This window comes from Falco biarmicus, chromosome 1, assembly GCF_023638135.1.
Source record: "Falco biarmicus isolate bFalBia1 chromosome 1, bFalBia1.pri, whole genome shotgun sequence".
In the NCBI taxonomy this organism is placed as follows: domain Eukaryota; kingdom Metazoa; phylum Chordata; class Aves; order Falconiformes; family Falconidae; genus Falco; species Falco biarmicus.
The window spans coordinates 40,309,332-40,327,957 of NC_079288.1; the positions used below are offsets into that span (position 1 = coordinate 40,309,332).

The 18,626-nt window shown below is 42.7% G+C and overlaps 1 protein-coding gene across 15 annotated transcripts in view; it reads right to left on the bottom strand.

Annotated features, from left to right (window-relative positions):
- ARVCF (ARVCF delta catenin family member) overlaps positions 1–18,626 on the bottom strand; it is a 290,550-nt gene that overhangs the window by 20,764 nt on the left and 251,160 nt on the right. The window lies entirely within an intron of this gene.

Consider the following 18,626-nt stretch of genomic DNA (forward strand, 5'->3'; position numbering starts at 1 on the left):
GATGCAAGTTGTCTAAGTGACTAGAATCCGCAGTTGGTAGGGGCAGGGAGAAACACTGTCTCCAGTTTAAATATTAGGAAAAGAAATACACCAGCATCATACTACACTGGGAGACTGCAACTGACACATATGTTAACTAAATATCCCTTTGAGTCACTGTAACAGCTTTAAGCAGGACAGGAATGAGAACTATTCCCAGCTCTGCCATGAATTTCCTTTTGTGATGCTGAGTAACTGACAGTAATATCCATGTCCTGACTTCTACATCCATAGGATTAGGGTCTATCTATCTACCCACATCAGAAAGGGGGTCTTAGGCAAGAACTCCATCATTCCAAATTGTTGTGTATTTTGAAGCAATTTTTTTTATCTTTCTTCAGTAAGTGTGACATGACACACTGCATCAACGAGGGAAGAGTGTGTAAGCATCCAGTTAAAGGACTTGCCAAACAAACAGGATCTCAGAGATCATGGTGCTGTTCAGATTGTGTGAACAAAAACCCCTAAGTCCCCAACAGTGTTTTTGGTGAGTGCAGGAAGGCACAAGCAACCTACGGTCAACACAGACTCATCTGCAGTCACTGCAGATAGAAGATATTTCAAGATTGGTGGCTTTTGGGTAGCATATGAATGAGCTTGAATAAAGAGGAAGTCTGAAGCTTGATTTGAGCAGGAAAACTTTTTTAAAAAATTATTCGTACAAGTTAAAAGACTGTTTTTCACATAAGATGCTGCCCCAGAAGCACAGCATAATTCAAAGCAGGTTTTCCACTAGCAAGACTGGAAACCACAAACACAAATAATTTCCTCTTTTCAAAATCACCCATCTCTCATACCCGTATTTTTCAGCACATCTCACAGATTATCATATTTCAGACATCTCGGATCAAACCTAGAAGCAAGGAAACTGAAAAATGCTATCCTATCCAGTGGATAACCTGTAACTGTTTTTATTTTTAAAATTCTCTGTTGTTAAAGGCTTTCTGAAAAAAAAGCTTTACGTTTAGAACCTTTTCCTCCATATTTTTCATACTAGTTACTGCTGTGGGGCTGAGTCAAGACCTCAAAACTCAACACTTTAAACCTTGTATAACGCTACCCATAAACACAGGCCTTGTCAATCCCCTGGATATACAGAGCTTATCCCATTGGAAGAGAAAACACTTAATCAGCCAAGGGTTTCTTTGCTCCAAAAACCCGATCCATGCATGAGGATCCATGAGCTCCCACGTGCTGGCTCATACTTTCCCTGCTCAGCTTCTCACACACATCCCAGCACGCTTGCATTCTTCTCAAATGACTGGATAGTTACCCTGCTCCATGTCTGCGACTGGTTTTAATGCTACCACTTGCTTGCTACATGACACCCTACAGATATGTGCAAGCTGCAACAGATGGCAATCCCCAAAGGCATTCTGCCAATCCATACCGCTTTCCTCTTCTCCAGTGTCCTCTTCTTGCATTGGGATCATTGCCCTCTATATTGAATGCTGAGAAAGACTGTAGTTACTTAATACATGAAGCATGCACAGTTGTATAGCTTTTCTTCATTCCCTGAATAAGTTTGTGATTCTCTGACTCCAATATGACCTTCATTTCACCTTTTTCCTCTGCCACTTCACAAGGTGAATTGGCAATCTAAGAACTCCTCAAGAAAAAGTACTGCTGCCTGATAGGCATGCAGTGTTCCTTTCCTGAACACTAATACTTAAAAAATCTCTTAGGATAGATTACTGGAATTTTGACACCACGTTATCTTTTACGGAAGCTTTGCTGAAATGTAAATCAGATCAGCAAAGAGATGAAGGCAGATTCATTAACAGGTAATACTCATACAGAACATTTACTGCTCCTGTATTTGAGCTCAGACCTGCCTGTGGTTGAATAGCACAAAATTGTTCAGCCAGTCTTCTCTGTTGGCTTTGTTTTAAAGTGCCTAGTTATAATTTCAGCGTACTTGGAAACAGCCCCACACGTTCACCCTCTCTTGTTATTTAAGTGCAGTCTGCAACGTGCTCTTTCTGTCAGCCTGAACATTCCTTTTTGGCTGGACGCTACTCCTTCTCCGCAGCACCTCACTGGGAATGAATACCAAGATGCAACAACCCTCTCACCTCTGCTTACCTCCCACGGACAGAGCTGCATTCCAGTCCCGTACCTCCCACCCGCTTTCTGTCATTACTTCTTTTCATGCATGAAAGCCTCTCCTTTTTCCTACTTACTAATGTAAGAGCATCTCAAAAATGCCTTCACCTTCTCTTTTCAATAGTGCACAGCATTTCCTCTTCCAATTACCATTAGATTCCTGCTTTGGGACGTAACTCCTTACCCAGTCCGGTGGATGAGTCCCACATCACTCCACACATTCCCACTTTCCAACTACATTTATGCCTCTGGCTCATTAGCATCTCTTTTAGACAGTTAGAAGCACTACGCACCGTACATGAAATTTGGTCCTCTGTCATGTCTCGCCTGCTCACCTCAACTGCTGCATGCTTCTAGCACTGCAGCACTTCTGTGTCAGCCTGGTTACGTCAGGGAAAGGGAGGCAGGAGTTGCTAAAACAAAGCATTATGAATGCCCCTCATGGATGGCTGCTCATTAGCAGAGATGAGAACCTAACAGCGAAAAAGTTACTGCTACACCGGAGGGTTTTTCCCTCATTGACAGCAAGCTGACACTTTTCATAAGCGTTATAGTCCCTTAAAAAGAAACAAACAAGTTATATATTTTCTCCATCTGCCTCCTGTCCTAATGAATCCAGATCTGCTATTTATAGGATGCAATTTGTCTGAATTATTATAAATTTCCTTCCAGTGTTGCGTGGAGGCCTCACACATTTTTCCATGAAGCGCTTCAAGCACGTTCCTGGGAAGCACAGCTGGTCTCACCTCCATTAAGCACCTGCTTCTCTTCAAAACTGATTTCCTTAATTTCAAGATCATCTTAATTATTTTTTCAGGTAATGCTACTTTTGTGCAATATACGGCTAATTGCTTATATCCGATTTTTAGATGGAAATTAGAAAAGAGGGTCATTAGCGATAGGTAATAGATCAAACAAGAAAGACATCCACTGTTTTTCTTTTTCTTTAAAAAGCCATTTTAATTATAGCCCAGATTCAGCACTGCCCTTAAAGACATAATTTCTCCTATAATAAATGAGACTTTTCCATTAGTTATGGATTTGCACTGAGTTGCATTCTACACCATTTCCTCTTGGAAAAGCATGGGGATAAGTCACTTATTGCTTTCTTCCAATGCAGAAAGCAAAGTAAAGAAGTTCACTATATTAGCTTTTGCCTTTTAGAGAAACAGAAAACGCCTCTAACACTGATGTCATTGTGAGCACCAGACATTTTACAGCACCTAAGCATTCCCCCACCTAATGGCATGAATATAAAGAAAGATCTTCCACATGAGACTCATCTTCACCAACATGCTGTAGTCTTACCTTTCTGGGGGAAAAAAAAAAAAAAAAAAAAAGGAAGATGAGCTTCTCTGCAGCAGAGTTGCTCAAAATTGGCAAATGGATTAGTTCTGTGTGAAGTTCACACTACCAGGAGGTGCCAAGTGGATTATCGCTTATTTGCCCACAGAACAGTGACAGTAGAGACAGCAATTTCCATCCTGAATGGGAAACACCTGAGGAATTAACTGGGGCTGATTAGTCATCTCAATCCATACAAACCTCAGTCCCTGTGCTGGGAGTGATGCAGCCGTTCCTGGATTATCTCCTCCACAAACCTATTTGTTTTCATCTTGGCAATGCTGATCCCGTGCCTATACTTAGCTACATTCTGGCAATAACATAAAATACTGCACCGGGTGCCTATCTCTGATACACCAGCTTAATCCCATATTCAGACAACTCTCTTTGGAGCAAGGCTGCCAAATCTATTCCCCTTCACCACCCGTCCATTTAGGATTTATTCTCCCCCTACAGGCATGGGAAATTGTGCACACGTGGATACCGGTCAGATGAGTTCTCCTACTGCTGCAGCAGAAATGTGCTGCTTCATTTTCTATCTACACAGAAACTCTGGGTTGCTGTTTAAAAAGAGAGGCGAATTTCACACGAAGTTAGCTGGCAATGCTGTAGGAAAAATGAAAAAACACCTAACCCTAAGGAAAAACAAGATCACTAAAATTAATTCTTGACAGCTACTCATTCCTGCAGTGTCCACAGACATGTTTCCATTAGTGTGTTGATTTGGACTGCTTTTGAAGCAATTTTCCCACTTACTGCACTTTGATTCCCAACACAAGAGAAGGTGCAGCACCACCTGGACTCCTTTTGGGATGACACTAAACCAAGAGATGCACTCCAGGACCACACCGAGGGAGTACTGACCAGAGATGGAAGGTGAAGGGCTGATCTGCTCGCCCTGAGCTACATCCGCTGTGCTGGCCGAGCACAAGATGTGACAGCTACCAGCAGGTGGAGCGAGAGGAGCCCGAACTGCAACTTCTCCACAAGGTCAGACACTAACTGACTTTGTAGAACAAAAGGCAGCTCCCTAAGCATGTAGGAAGCTATGAGCAAAAAGAAAAAAATGAAGAAAAAAATGAAGAAAAAAAAAGAAAAAAAGAAAAGAATCATGCCAGTAAAAGAAGTGAACAATTTTAATTCTGGAATAAAGAAAAGCTCCACAGATCTTGGACTCCTGCCCTCTGCCGACAATAAGCTGGTAACTTCATTACAGCCTGTGTAGCTCATTGTTTGCAAGTCAAACAGTTGTAAATCAGAGTTCAGTTATTTGGCACAGAAATGTTCTCAGAACATATAAGCAGCAAATCAGTCCAGTAGTTCAATCCTCCCTTTCCAGGAACAGCTCACCCCACAGTATGGTATTATAGCAGGCTACATGAAAAACCCCATAGAAAGTTGAGGGGAGGCAGCTTTTATAAAAACAGTAATCAGATCCTTAAAAAAACCAACCCATCAGCTTGATTCCATCTGTATGCTGTGCTTCAGCACCCGGTGCACAAAGCAGCTTGAATGCCAACATAAACTTGCAAGATTCTTCTAATTGAAAGGCTTAGCAGTAGTGAAAACGCAGCCAGCTCCAACAGAGCCAAATGCTTGGAATAATCGATGGAGAATGCAGCTTGATGCAGATACACGTAGAATACTGAGTGTCATACAACAAAGGGATAGCAAATTTCTGCAACGAATGAAGAAGAAAGAGGTGGGAAGTTCTGAACAGTCTCTATAGCTTTCACTTCAAGGTACAGTACAAGTCAGGACAGGTATTACGCTTACTGCAGAGATTCAATCATGAATGCAGCATCCACCACTGAGCAGGAGCTCTGAAGACAGAACGGCCTTTGAATAGTATTGAAAAGAACAACCAGAATAATATGGGACACATGAGACTCAAATCAGGCTTGAGGGAATGTTTCAGAGAAGTTTTTCTATTTAAAAAATGAACACCAAAGTGTGTGACCTTTCCAACTAATCTACTAAGTCACACACAAGTTCTAAAATCATGTAAACACTTCCCAGCTTACCACATACTCCCGCAGTGAAAGAAGCAATGGCACTGGCATGCCAGTTAAAAAGGGAAGCAAGCAATCCCCCACCCCAAAGGATGTAACAGGAATGTTACCAGCACTGCCAAGCCAGGAGGTGTGCAAAAAAAGAACACAAGGAGCTACGCTGACTGCAGGGAAGACAGAAAGTCAGCAAGGAAAGGAAATGGGAGGGCAAGGCAGTGCAGGAGAAATAAGAATGCCTGGGAAAGCAAACTGTCTGTTGCATTTTCTATTCTTTACATTTCCCAAGCTCCACAAGCTGTCATCAAAGTAACTTCTCTTGAAGACAGAATATGCAATTCAACAAAGAGATGGCTCAATTAAACACAACCCATTTTGACCTTGTGTGAGTTCCAGCACTTCTGTTTTCCTGTGAGCAGACGTTTTAAAGCTAATACGGTCTTGCCTTTCCAAAGGGCCTGCAAGCAGTGTTTCTCCCAACAGTGTTTGACACGCTGCCCAATAACAAAGGCTTTTTTCAAGCATATGCAGCTAAGTCTCTTGGCAAATGGAGATACTCCATTAACAGCCTTCTCTCCTCTGTTCACTAATCAGTAGCGAAGGCTCTGGAGGACCAATACTTAATAAGGATCTGAGAGTTGCTGCAGATAACTAGAGCACTACCCAAGCTACTAGTTCAAAAGGGGAATGTACTGTCCCCATGGGCCTGTAACTGATGGGCAAGAAATACCAGGCTGCCAGGATGATGCAGAGAAGGGAGAGTTACTAAAGCTCCCCCAAAAGGCGTGTGTCCACCCTGCCCCTGAAAAAGGGAAAGGAAGCCTGTATGTGAACTGCAGCACATTTAAACATTTGTGGGTCACCTTTTCCAGTGTTTTTTGTCTGTTTTTGTGAAACACCACTGTTACAAACAACAACGCGCACTGGACTTGAAGTTAACATTAAACACTTTAGCTGAATGATTAAAACGGACAGTTCATGTAAATCACTTCCTTTAACTCCAGTCCCAGAAGACCCGCATCTGACCTTGGTAACTTTCAGTACGTGAAACGTTAACACTTGCTCTCTTGCCAGCTTCTCTAATCCAGAGTTATTTTCATTTACTTCACAGTGATAACCAAAGGTATTTTCTTCTAAAGGGAACAGGACAATCACATTATTCCCAAATAAGTCTGTTTTGAAATGCAATTTGTACCTAAAAATCAAACACTACATAACCTTCTCCCCCTCCCTCATACACACAGAACACACGTGGAGTCTCTGCTTTGTAAGCTATGTATCAAACAGGACCTGTCTGGAAGTACAGGTTCCCCTTTGCCCCTAACCAGCTTACCACGGTGTTTGCAAGCTCCCAGAATGCACTCCAGGTCCTGCATCAGCACTGCAAAATCTTAAAATAGGACTTGGTTCAAAATCCTGGCTCACATACGCAAGTGAATAGGAAACTAATTCACAACCAAGGTCTGCCAGCTCTGCAGGGTTTCACAGCACGACATTGCTAGCTGTGCAAGGGTACTGTACTCCTGGCAGCTCAGGCACACCTGAGACCTAAGCTGGGGATGAACACTCACTTGTCTGAAGAAATTCTATGTCTGCAGCAATCGTAGGGGTTGTCCCTCACTCTTGCCCCAACCACTACAGTATTTTAAGACAAAAGAAAGATTAGGCTTATCAGGCTGGCGATCTCACTGACAGTGGATCAATATGTCAGGAGAGCAGCAATGCAAACGTTCCTAGATGGGGGCAAAGCCAGGGAAGCTTCCTCCTGAAGCTTTCAGGTTGGACTCATGCCTCCAACAGCTGATACTAAAAGGACACTGGACACAGTGATGATGTGCATTGCACTGGGGACTTCTTAAACAGACAGCAATTTGGCCCATGCACAGAAGATCAATACCAAGCATGTAATCAATCATGTTATGTTTCCCTGGGATGGAAAACCTGAATTTCCAGATGCTGTCTGCTACATAACAGGAATATTAGAACAACAGTGGACAAGGTTAAATGTGCATGCTTATTCTTTCAGATCTCAGTGCTGCTGCTGCTACTATTGACCATGGGTACTCCTGACACATCTGTTCCTGTCTCTGTGAGAGTCCAGATTTACACGACTGACTTGTTTTCTTCCTCTTCTCTGAAAGGACCCAGATGGTAGTGCTTGGTGACCGCTCGCATGCCCCGAGGGGTGTCTCCTTGTGAGTGGCACCAAACAGCTCTGTATTGTCACCCCTCCTTTTCAGCCACAGATAGCTATTGCAAGGGCTGCAGAATCCATGCTAGAAATAAGAACACTGTCCAGCCTGCCTGGCTTTTCTGGCTTCTGGCGTTTGGGCCAGTTACACCAGTAGAAAATGCGGAAGCTCAGGGAGGTGTCAACTTACTGTAGTCAGAGCTGCAAGCACAAACCAGGAACACATGGGGATGCCACAATAATCCCCAAAGCCACAGCCCAGCCAAAGATCATTCCCTGTTTGCAACTCTGGAAAGACACAGTAATGAGGTGACACTACTGAAAGCCTCACCTGACACACAGAGGTGTGAAAACGGACCTCTCTTCTTAAATGGGGAAAGCTTTTAAATGGAGGAATCTCTAGGCTGGAATTTGCTTACTCTCTGCCTTGGTAGGGCTTGAATTCACTGCTTTTTGGAGCATATTGCAAGCCTTTTCCATTTAGCTAAGCTTTCCCAAAGGAACAAAAGAAATAGAGACACGGCTGGCAAAGCTAATGAGGAATGGGAACTTGAGGAAAATTACTACTTTTCACATTATACAAACAAAAGTGTTTTTACAACTGTAAATTCATGCACACATGCCAGAACATGTGTGTTTTCAGGGACTTTTCCTTAAACTGAAGAGAAACCAAATCTGGGTAAAAAGATTTCCCTTATAAAACCCACACACAGCTCTGTAAAGCATGCTACCGCTTTTCTGATCATTGCTGCCATGTAATGCAGCTGAACAGACCTGAGATCTCAGACTCTTTTCACTGCCATTACTAGTGCAGCTGCCTAATGGTTAGGTTTGAACTTATTGTATAAAATGTGTTTATTAGAGAGATACTGAGTGATTCCCTGAAGTAAAGCCCATTAAAGAAAAAAATCACACCGCAGTTATGTCCAGTAATAAAATACAATGTGTTGCTGTTACTATCTTTCCAATAAGATATATCCATAATCTCTCAGGAGACCCCACCTGGAGTACTGTGTTCAGCTGTGGGGCCCCCAGCGTAAGAAGGACATGGACCTGTTGGAGTGAGTCCACAGGAGGGCCACAAAGATAATCAGAGAGCTGGAGCACCTCTCCTATGGAGACTGGTTGAGAGTACTGGGGCTGTTCAGCCTGGAGAAGAGAAAGCTCTGGGGAGACCTCGTAGCATCTTCCAGTATGTAAAGGGGCCTACAAGAAAGCTACAGAAGGACTCTTTACAACCATGTGTACTGAAAGGAAAAAGGGAATGGTTTTAAGCTGAAAGAGAGTAGATTTACATTAGATATTAGGAGAAAATTCTTCACTGTGAGGGCGGTGAGGCACTGGTACAGGCTGGCCAAAGCAGCCGTGGGTGCCCCAATCCTAGCAGTGTTCTGGACGGGGCTCTGAGCAGCCTGGGCTGGTGGAAGGTGTCCCTGTCCAGGGCAGGGGTGTGGAACTAGGTGGTCTTTATGTTCCCTTCCAACACAAACCGTTCTGTGATTCTACGGTACGTCCAACAGCCTTATAACACAAAAATATCTCAGAAATGGAGTCATCACTGAAAATCAACAGCACTGTTAAAAGAACTCCTTCCTTTGACTTATGGCTGCCTGGACCTACCATTTTCTTTCTTCTGGTCTTTTGTGTGTGTTTAACTAAGGATCATGTGTTCCAAATGGATCTTTTTTGGCCTCAAGCCCCTGTAAAATTCAGCTTTGCAGTTCCAGATGCCAATCAGTATCTTTGACTCCAGGAAGCTAACGAGCTTTTAGCTTCCTCCCAGCTCAGTAGCAGAAACCTGTCTGCAGAGAAAAGCTTACTGCAAAAGGAATCCTGCATTAGTCCTTGGCTCCAGATGCCACCTAAGTAAATTTATTTTATTAGAAAGATTCTGCCATTATTCAGAACTGTTTAGATGTTGAACAGCTTTATAAACTTACTGTCAGAAAACCCCAGCAAGCAGGGAAGCACAGAAAAGGCAAAGAAACACTACAGAAGACAGCGGCACAGCAAAATAAAAAAACCCCATACATGGTAGTACTTATTTAGTTGAAATATCCACACCCTCAGGCATCAAGTACTAAGTTATGCAAGAAAGGTGGAAAAAGCACAGAAAACTCTTTCTTACCTCTGCAGACCTCCTACACATCTTCTTCCCTGTCTCCAAGAAACAGCACCAAATCCACTGGATGATGAGGCTGAGTATGGTCCCATTAAGTGCCCTCCCCTACTATACGACTTATATTGGACATAGTAGGCCAATAAATCCAAGCTCGTAAGGGGCTGTGGAGAGGAAGAGAGGCCAGGGCTATACAGTGCAAAGCTGTAAGATCCAGCATCAGGTGGGAACCAGCTGTCAGACTGGAGAGCTCTGCGCTCACCCACCCAGAGGTGGTACTGGAGAGCTGGCGCTAAGCAAAGGCAGCAGCCAGTGGGTCCGGCAGCCTGGCTGGTGCCAGCAGGGGTGACTGCACCAAGCGGCCAGTGCTTTGCCTGGATGCAGTGGTCACGCTCCTCCAGAACAATGCCATTTCTCTCCACCACGCTTGTGGTGAGTCAGGGTGTGGGGGGCAACCACAGCACCTTGTGTCATCAGCCCCTCTATGCCTTTGCGTGCTGGGGTGCTGGCACTGAATCTTAACTTGCAAGGCAAAACCAAACCCTCTGTCACTCAGGAATTTACAGAAACAGCATTGCTTTGTCAGCTATGGGACTATGGGGGTTTCCACTGTCTGCACATCAAAACACTGTCCTGCTGCTGAGGGACTTTCTGCTCTGGTTTGAAAGCCCACACACATTCCTGACAAGCCTTTGGATGTATCAGCAATGGGTGCTGCTTAGAGCTACGACAGACAATATTTCCACTTGGGCTGGCACCTGTCAGGCTCTCCCCTTCGCAGCCTGTCTGAGTTTTATCTTCAGTGCCAAGGGAAAAACAACTTCAAGAAAAAAAATAAAATACCTTTCAGAGCTCACACACACTGAACTACAATTGGAACCCCATTTCCCAATTTGAAAATCTCTTTCTCGGTTACACATGCTTCACCAAGTCTACTTCCACTTCTCATGATGATTTTTATATAAAGTCTCATAAATGGTCACAAGCCATTACACAGGTATTATTCATATCAATTGAGTTGCTTGTTAGAGGCCCGTCTGCTTAAGGCAGAGAAAGGCATCAGAACTCCATAGCTCGAATTCCTCAAGTAAGAAGGAAGAATAAATCTGTATTCTCCAGGGAGTCTACCCTTATAGAAATGTCAAACACTTCAAAATACTTCCCAGTAGGAAGGAAATATTTGGATATAAACGACTAACCTTTTGGGGGGAAAGGTTATCAGAATCAAAGCTGAGAATAAGCTAGCAGGTCCAGTCTTAGCACAGAGAAATGGAAGGTCAGTGATTCCTAATTGCCAGGACTGATACTGGAAGCTTGTTTGGTCCATTACAAGCAGACTCCTGCAATCTTGCCTTTATAAGCATTTTATAAGCAAGTGCCATATGGAAAGACTCCCTCATATTATATATCAAATATAATTTATTATTATACCCAACCCAAACACTTCCTCTAATCCTGTTTGTGTCCTGAAATTGCTAATTAGTTCTTGCTACAGTTTCCAAAGTCAAAAGTGCATTTCAATTCCTCTCTCCATTTCATGAAAGCTGCCACACGCACCCAAAGGCAGCCCAGTGCCTCTAATCTGTCTCAATTACAGTCACCATGCTGCTGTCAGACAACTTAAGTATCTCCCAAGCATCCAGGAAAAAGAATGTGATGTTTTCAATGTCAAATAAATGTCAGGCCAGAGTGGAAGCAGCATGAACATAAGTTTTTCTTCAAATTCTCTAACAAAAATGGACCTTGCAGCCCAGGTTTCCAAGGTACAATATTTGGGTACTTATTTCTCGGGGATTTCAACATAAGCTAGAAACCTTAATGCCTTCAAGAACAGAGATTTTCCACCCATCCTCAAAGCACCATAACCAGGCAGGGACTACAGATGGTGAGAAGCAAGACAAGATGCTGCTGCTGCTCCTCCCTTGTTTGAATGGTACACTGGGATGTACCATATTGAAGGCATGGAGTGAAGGGGTACTCTCCTCCTGTCTGCCAACCATTCTCTGCAGCTTTTTAGAACAACAGGAAAGTTTGTATTAAATGTAAACATGTCTGCTGTTTGATGCACTGACTGAGTATCTGATAACCACAGGCAGAATAGAAACAAAAGCAGCTCTGCTCATAGAATTACAGGTTTCCTGGAAATACAAATCTTGCTATTAAACTTAAATGTGGACCAAAATGTGAAATATGACATCATCTGGACAGAAGTAGCTTTCTGAAGCCTTAGCTGACAAAACACACACACATTCTACAACCATAAATAAATCTATTTCCAAGTTTAAAAAAAAATAAAGAAAAAGAAGAAAGATCAGGACCTCAGCAGGTAGCAAGGAATGAGACAGCTAAAACTAATAGAGGAAACACAAGAGACATTTTTCAAGAGGCAACTGGGGAACATTACGCAGCATCCAACTACAGCCTGGTCCCATCTTTACCACCCTACAGGAACGGCCCCCATTCACAAACCACCAGAAAGCCATAGGAGAAATTTTACAACACAGCCACAGCAGATACTACCTCAAAGCAACTCTGACAGCTTCTTTGAAACCACCTCATTGCTGTTCAAACAGTGAAAAGATCCCTAACCCAACAGCCGCTTTGTTTAGGACAGTTTTAAATTTCAATGCAGCTTTCTTATGGTAATATTATGCAATTAAAAATTGAACTTAAAACTGCCCATGTAAAAGATTCTAAGCAGAAGCTGACATTTACTGTGGAGGTTTTTCATGCCTATAGAAAACTCTGAAAAGGTCAGCATAAGTGAAAACAAGGTGAGATACTTCCTCAAGAGTATCAGTATTTCCATCATGTTACAACCTACACCCATTTCTAATCACTCACATATGCAAGGCAGTGTTACGAATGCCCTGATGGCTTCTCATGGGCCGTCTGAGTCCTTTGCTGGATCTAGCAATAGGCCTCCAGACTGCAGCCAGAGGAGTGGCACCAAATTTTAAGTGTTAGAGTGAAGATGAGATCCAGCCAAACAGAAAACTGCCAGTGCAGTTTCGCTTCGATGGATTTAACCTCAGCGTTGCTTTCAGCGAGCAGGTATGCAGGATTTGGAAAGGACCTGCTTGTTAGGATTTAACTACTAAGCAAAACCTTCCAGAACTGCTCAAATCAAAGTCATGCAAGCCTTTACAAAGCCTGAAGTTTCAGACACCAGCACTAACCTGAAGGATTCTCCTGAAAGCAGTGCTCATGTAATTGAATAAATGGGATTAGGTCTCGTGCTCCTAACACCCCTACTTTCACATCCTTTAAGAAATCTCTAACACACTGCAATGCAACTAACACCTCAGTTGTCCTTGACATTTCTCATCTCTCCTCTTGCACACCTGCAAGTTGCCTTTTGCGCTCTGCAGTGATCACTAGAACGTTTTATGGCTCAATGAGCAAAGTATCCCTAAAAGGGGAGCGGGAAACTTGTATTTGCAAGGAATGCAGACTTCCAATTTCCAAAGTGTTTAAAGGTCATTGGGGACACTCCAGCTAAGGCAGATCCTTTCTCTAGATCTTATTCCTGTCCCCTCACATTCTGAATGAGTCTTTAGAGATGCTTTTCTTGGTCATGATTTTTAAGCTCTCAGCAGGACAAGATCCAGTTATATGCTCAGTCATGATTACAGATTTGCTGGTTGCAATTTCAGAGGTCTCAAAACAGAAGTAATTAGATAAATATTCTTCCTGGCTTTGTACGAAAGGGACAAGAATAACTGACATTTCCAAAAGGAGTGGGCTTGCTACCTGGCTTGTCAGCATGAGCCAGCAAGAAAGATACTGCTTTAGGAGTCAGGAAACCTCAACTCTGTTCCCAGCTCTGCCACTGAAATGCCGTGTAACCGCACAATTCACTTCAGCAGTCTGTATCCCTCTTCCCCCTCCCACGCTATTTCTGTCTTGCCTGTCTAGACTCGGCCTGTTCAAGTAGACTGTCACAGTGTGTCAGGTATGTACACTTCACTGAGGCTACTGGTAAAAAAAGAATATGAAGTTGCTCTAAGTGTCTCCTACAAAAGCAATATATTCAGTAAAGTAAGGAGACTGCAAGGTGTGCAAAACATGACTGAACTGGATGTGAGGTGGAAGGATTGCTCTTTGCATATCTTCATTCCAGATAAGCCTGGACCATGGTCTATTCCTAAACAGACAACATTTCATGCTATTACAGACTTCTGGGTTCCTGTATGACCCAGACACAGCTGAAACTAATGGCCTGAGAGGGCTGAAATAAAAACGCTCTCCTCCCTACCACACACTGATCAACATTCACACCCATCACCTGAAAACACCTGGGTCAGCAATCAAGCTCTCAGTGGGTTCAGAGCAATGAACAGTTGGATTGACATTGCTTTCTAAACCATGCAGAGGTAAGATTCCCCCTGCCTCCAGTTGACAGGTAAATTTAAGTGTCTGCTTTACAATGTAAAATGCCTGCCTCTCAGTTCAAGGTCATTTTTCTTCTATCCACAGTTTGAGGTAGATGGCACATTAAGTCATATCATTCCCCTGTCATGTAGCAGAAGGGGGGAGCTTTTAAGCCTGTGCAGAGCACTCAGGGTTATAGAAATAAATATGACTTTATATAGCAGCTTTCACATTTGAGGTATCTGAAGGTGGTTTACAAAGTAATGAGTCAGATAATAGGACTGCAGCAGCTGTGTAGGTAAACGCACTAGAAATTAATGCTGAGAAAACAGAAGTCTTAATTTTTTTATTCTCTTTATTTGCCTTTCTGCAAAACACAACTGCAGCTTCAGTCTGACTAATGAGCATCACTGAATTCTGCAATTTAGAATGCACAGGTTATTTGACATTCCAGTTTATTTTAATTTTCAGATTAACTCCGTGATTAAAGCTCTCCATTAACTGTAATAAATACTGTTCAAGCAAAAGTAGAAAAAATGCTAGACACCTTACTGCACATACCTCCCCTGTCTTGGCTGCATTATAAGGAAGGCCTCCTTGCCTGATCTCTAGTACCTCAATTTGCAATTAGTTCTTCATCACACAATGATTTCATTTTTATTCCCCTTTCTCTCCCCCATCGTTAGTTATAAGCAGACCCTCAACGATTGATTAACATAGTGTTGTGAGGACTCCATGGTTTACTGTGCTGCCCCCAGGGAAAGTATGTATTTTAAGTAAAAACGTATCTGTCTTTTTAAAAAGCCGTGTGTGTGTGTGTGTGTAGAGATCACCCCCACCCCCCCAATAAAAAAAATATCATTTAATCTGAGATCTACCAATTAAGATGCATTTTGCATATATGGTCCCTTGCCAGGTTCCACAGGCCAATAAACGGGCATTCTCTACTAGCTGTCATAGATTAAGTTGTTTTAGAAAAGCCTTTTCCCTAAAAAATGTGCTTTTTTTTTTCCAGACAGACTTTTTTTGGCTGACTTAATAATCAGTTAACAAGACTTTCAACTAAGTTGAGAGTGTGGGAGGTCACTTGGGCCAGCTTCCTGCTCAAAGCCCAATTTGCTCAATTTGGAACAAGTTATTTACACCTTTGTCCAGTCAGGTCTTGAAATCCTTCAGTGACAGAGAACCCTTCAAAACCTCTCTGAGGAACCTGTTCCAGTGCTTAATTATGGGGCATTAGCCTGCACTTTTGCAAGCAGAATAATCCCAGATGGGACAGCCAGAGTATCCCAGACAGACACTTTAAGTAGGATTTGAGAGATGTATGTCTAGCATTGAGTTTTGAAAGCATCTGAGTCACAGAGGCCTCTGAGAAAGCTATCCACATTCCTATTACTCCTAAAGGCACAGCCTTCATAACACTCACCTGGAGCTATAGCTACTTCCTTTACTTATGCACACACTATTTCTGGAAAACTGGCAGGGGATTTAAATCAACATTACACCATTTTTCTGCCTCAGCTGTTCTGAAACTTTCTGCTGTTCTCTTAACTTGTCAAGTAGCTTCGTCAGCAGAACTTTGCTGTGGTACTTTTGATGGACACTAGAGACAACCATAACTTTGTGCAACAAGGTTTTTGTAATTGAGTTTGACATGAAATTTAATCTCTAAATTCTGACAGAAGCGGAGTTCCTCTTCCTTGCGCTTCACAATAATACTGGCTAGGCACTCAGGACAACTTCTGATTTGCACCCCTCTTCAAAGTATCATTTTCTACCCTTATGCTAAGAGGGTGGAAAAAAGTCTGAGCTTTCATTGATATTGTTTCTTAACTGAAACAGAGAACGTGGCATGGCAGAAGTCTGATGTAACGCCAGCGATGGACAGATGGAAGGATGGATGGGGTTTTTGACTGCAGTGACTAAGTCCCAAGACTGAGGCGGTTACACTCACGGTATCTTCAGGGTAAGCACCTCCCCACCAACTCTGGCTTTTACTCCTGGCAAACTTTCTTGGCACATTCTCATTTTATACACAGTCCTTAACCAGCATCTGTACAATAAGCTGTGCTCTGCAATAATAGGCATTCTACTTTAGAGTAACAATTAGAATTGCTTGTAGAACAGAGATGCTGAATGAGACATACAAAAATACATCCACAAACCGAAGGGTGGGGAAAGATGAGTATTAACCATTCTTAGCTGGGGCAAACAGCACAGGGAAGGCTGTGAGAAGAAAAATATGACTGACAACTATCACCTTCTAACATTAACTATTTTATCATCAGAAATGTTAGCCAAGTATAAAGGACATGGAAATCCAATCAGTGGTTGAAGGGTTAAGATTCTGCTTTGCCAGAGAGCACACATCGCTAAAACTAAAGTGAGTGTTGTAGATGGGATATAAAACTTGCCAAGGTCTGGAATTAGGTATTGCTTTCTGTATATACCTGGCTGTACAGAGCATCATAAATAATACAGTTGAACTTCTCCATAAAAATACACAGTAAGTATAATATGCATAGCAAGAACACAAAGCAATTCATCGTATTAAATATTTTCAAAATACTCTCTGCAACATGAATTCCTCAGTCCAATCAGACAACATCCCACTGGGACAAGTCACTACCATCTACCTTTAACGGAAACTGTGGTTTTATTTCCTTTTTCTGTCACTGTGGTGCTAGCAGCAGTTGTGATACACAATACTTTGGCAGAATGTTGCTGTTTTTACAAACATATCATGTACATTCCATCTGTGCTGGTTATCATAGCAGCAGTGAAAATACCAGCAATTATCCTAGTGAAGGCAGTGGAAGTAGCAGACACTTCATGAGTTCAGTATAGCCCTGGCATCTGAACGCCATTAACTTGCCTAAGGCCACTCAGCAAGTCACTAGCAATGCTGGAATGTGAAAATGAGGCTTTCTTACTTCCAGCTCTGTCTTTTGCTGAAGCTCCAAATCACTCCATCTCCTTAGTAGCTGCTGTAATTACCATGTGCTTGAGTGGAGTTCCTGCTGTTTAGTTTTTCATAGGCTACTTTATTATGCAAGTATATATAGGCTGTTCTAGTTTAAGATGTTACAACCACATGCGTAAGTCTCATTTTCTGTGCGTTTATAACTTGGTCACAAATTCACATCAAGTTGGAAAGGGAATTTACCACCTGGGATTCTTGTCTTCTGAAGATCCTGCTAGTTATTATAATAGATCTATATTCTTGGGTGTCAGCCTCAGGCAAGCAGGAGCTGGGAACTGACTACTGGAGTTATTTTATAGTCCCATGAGATCCACAGGTGAGAGGACCTAAAGGTGAAGACAAGATAGATACTCCCTATCCAAGTGCCAGCTTTTCACCTCCATGCACTGAGGAAGACTGAACATTCAAGAACGTAAGAGAAGGATAAAGAGGAGAAATTTTTGTGGATGTTAGCTCAGTATTTCCAGGACAAGCAGAGTACCTTAGAGGCGAGTCAGATTTTTCTCATTCAGAAGGAAGAGTTCAAAACAATTCAGAAAGCAAGTTATATTCCTAACTCATCTTGCCTGCCACCTCTAGCTGTTAAGACAGGGGTAGAACACAAAGGTACAGAGGAGCTCTAGGGAAATTAAAACAGAGCCAAGAAGTGATGGACAAGAACAACCACCTTATGACTTCATGAAGAGCTTCATGTTCCCAACTCTGTATAAATATAGAGCTAAACGAAATTCTCATACCCTACAGTCGCTCTTCCTGCCTCCCCATCCCAGCAGTTGTTCCCCACTGCTCCCTCAGCTTAAACTTCAAAGCTACGTAACCTAAACCTGAAAAAGATATTCCCGCTACAAAGTGTTCGTATTGGGGATGGGTAGGCATTTGTGGCATTTAAGTATCACAGTTGAAATTTCTTCTCCAGTTTACATGGGTTATATATCCTCCATGCAGCAGAACTCCTAAAGTCCCCAACCCAAACATTCCTGACACCAATTTCCCTTAACTGGGCAATTTATAGGATAGTCTAGTCACACAAACATCATGCTTTCACTTATTACAGCTGCAGGAGCTTTTCTGTTCCACAGATGCCATTCCACCTCTGCCAGGAGTCTAGCCTGTCTCATCTGTAAATACAGTTTTTGCCTGGATGTCCCTACGGACGAAGCAAGGTTCTGGAAAGCACAGCTCAGAGCTACCAAGTCAAGGCATTCTCAGAAAGGAGAGAGCAATGACTTGACAAACATGGTAGCAATTACCAGAACACAAAGAGAAAACTATTCCTCACATTCCTGAGCTGACAGATAACACCAGCATAAAAGCTGGTCCTGTAACCGCCTCAAATTCCTCTCACATGATTTGCTGGAATAACTAAACCCCACCCAGCGGAGTTGTGAGACTCTTAGCAGCACTACTGTACACAGTTACTGTGTAGGGTTTCAGTTGTATCATTAGTATTTCTCCCAGAAA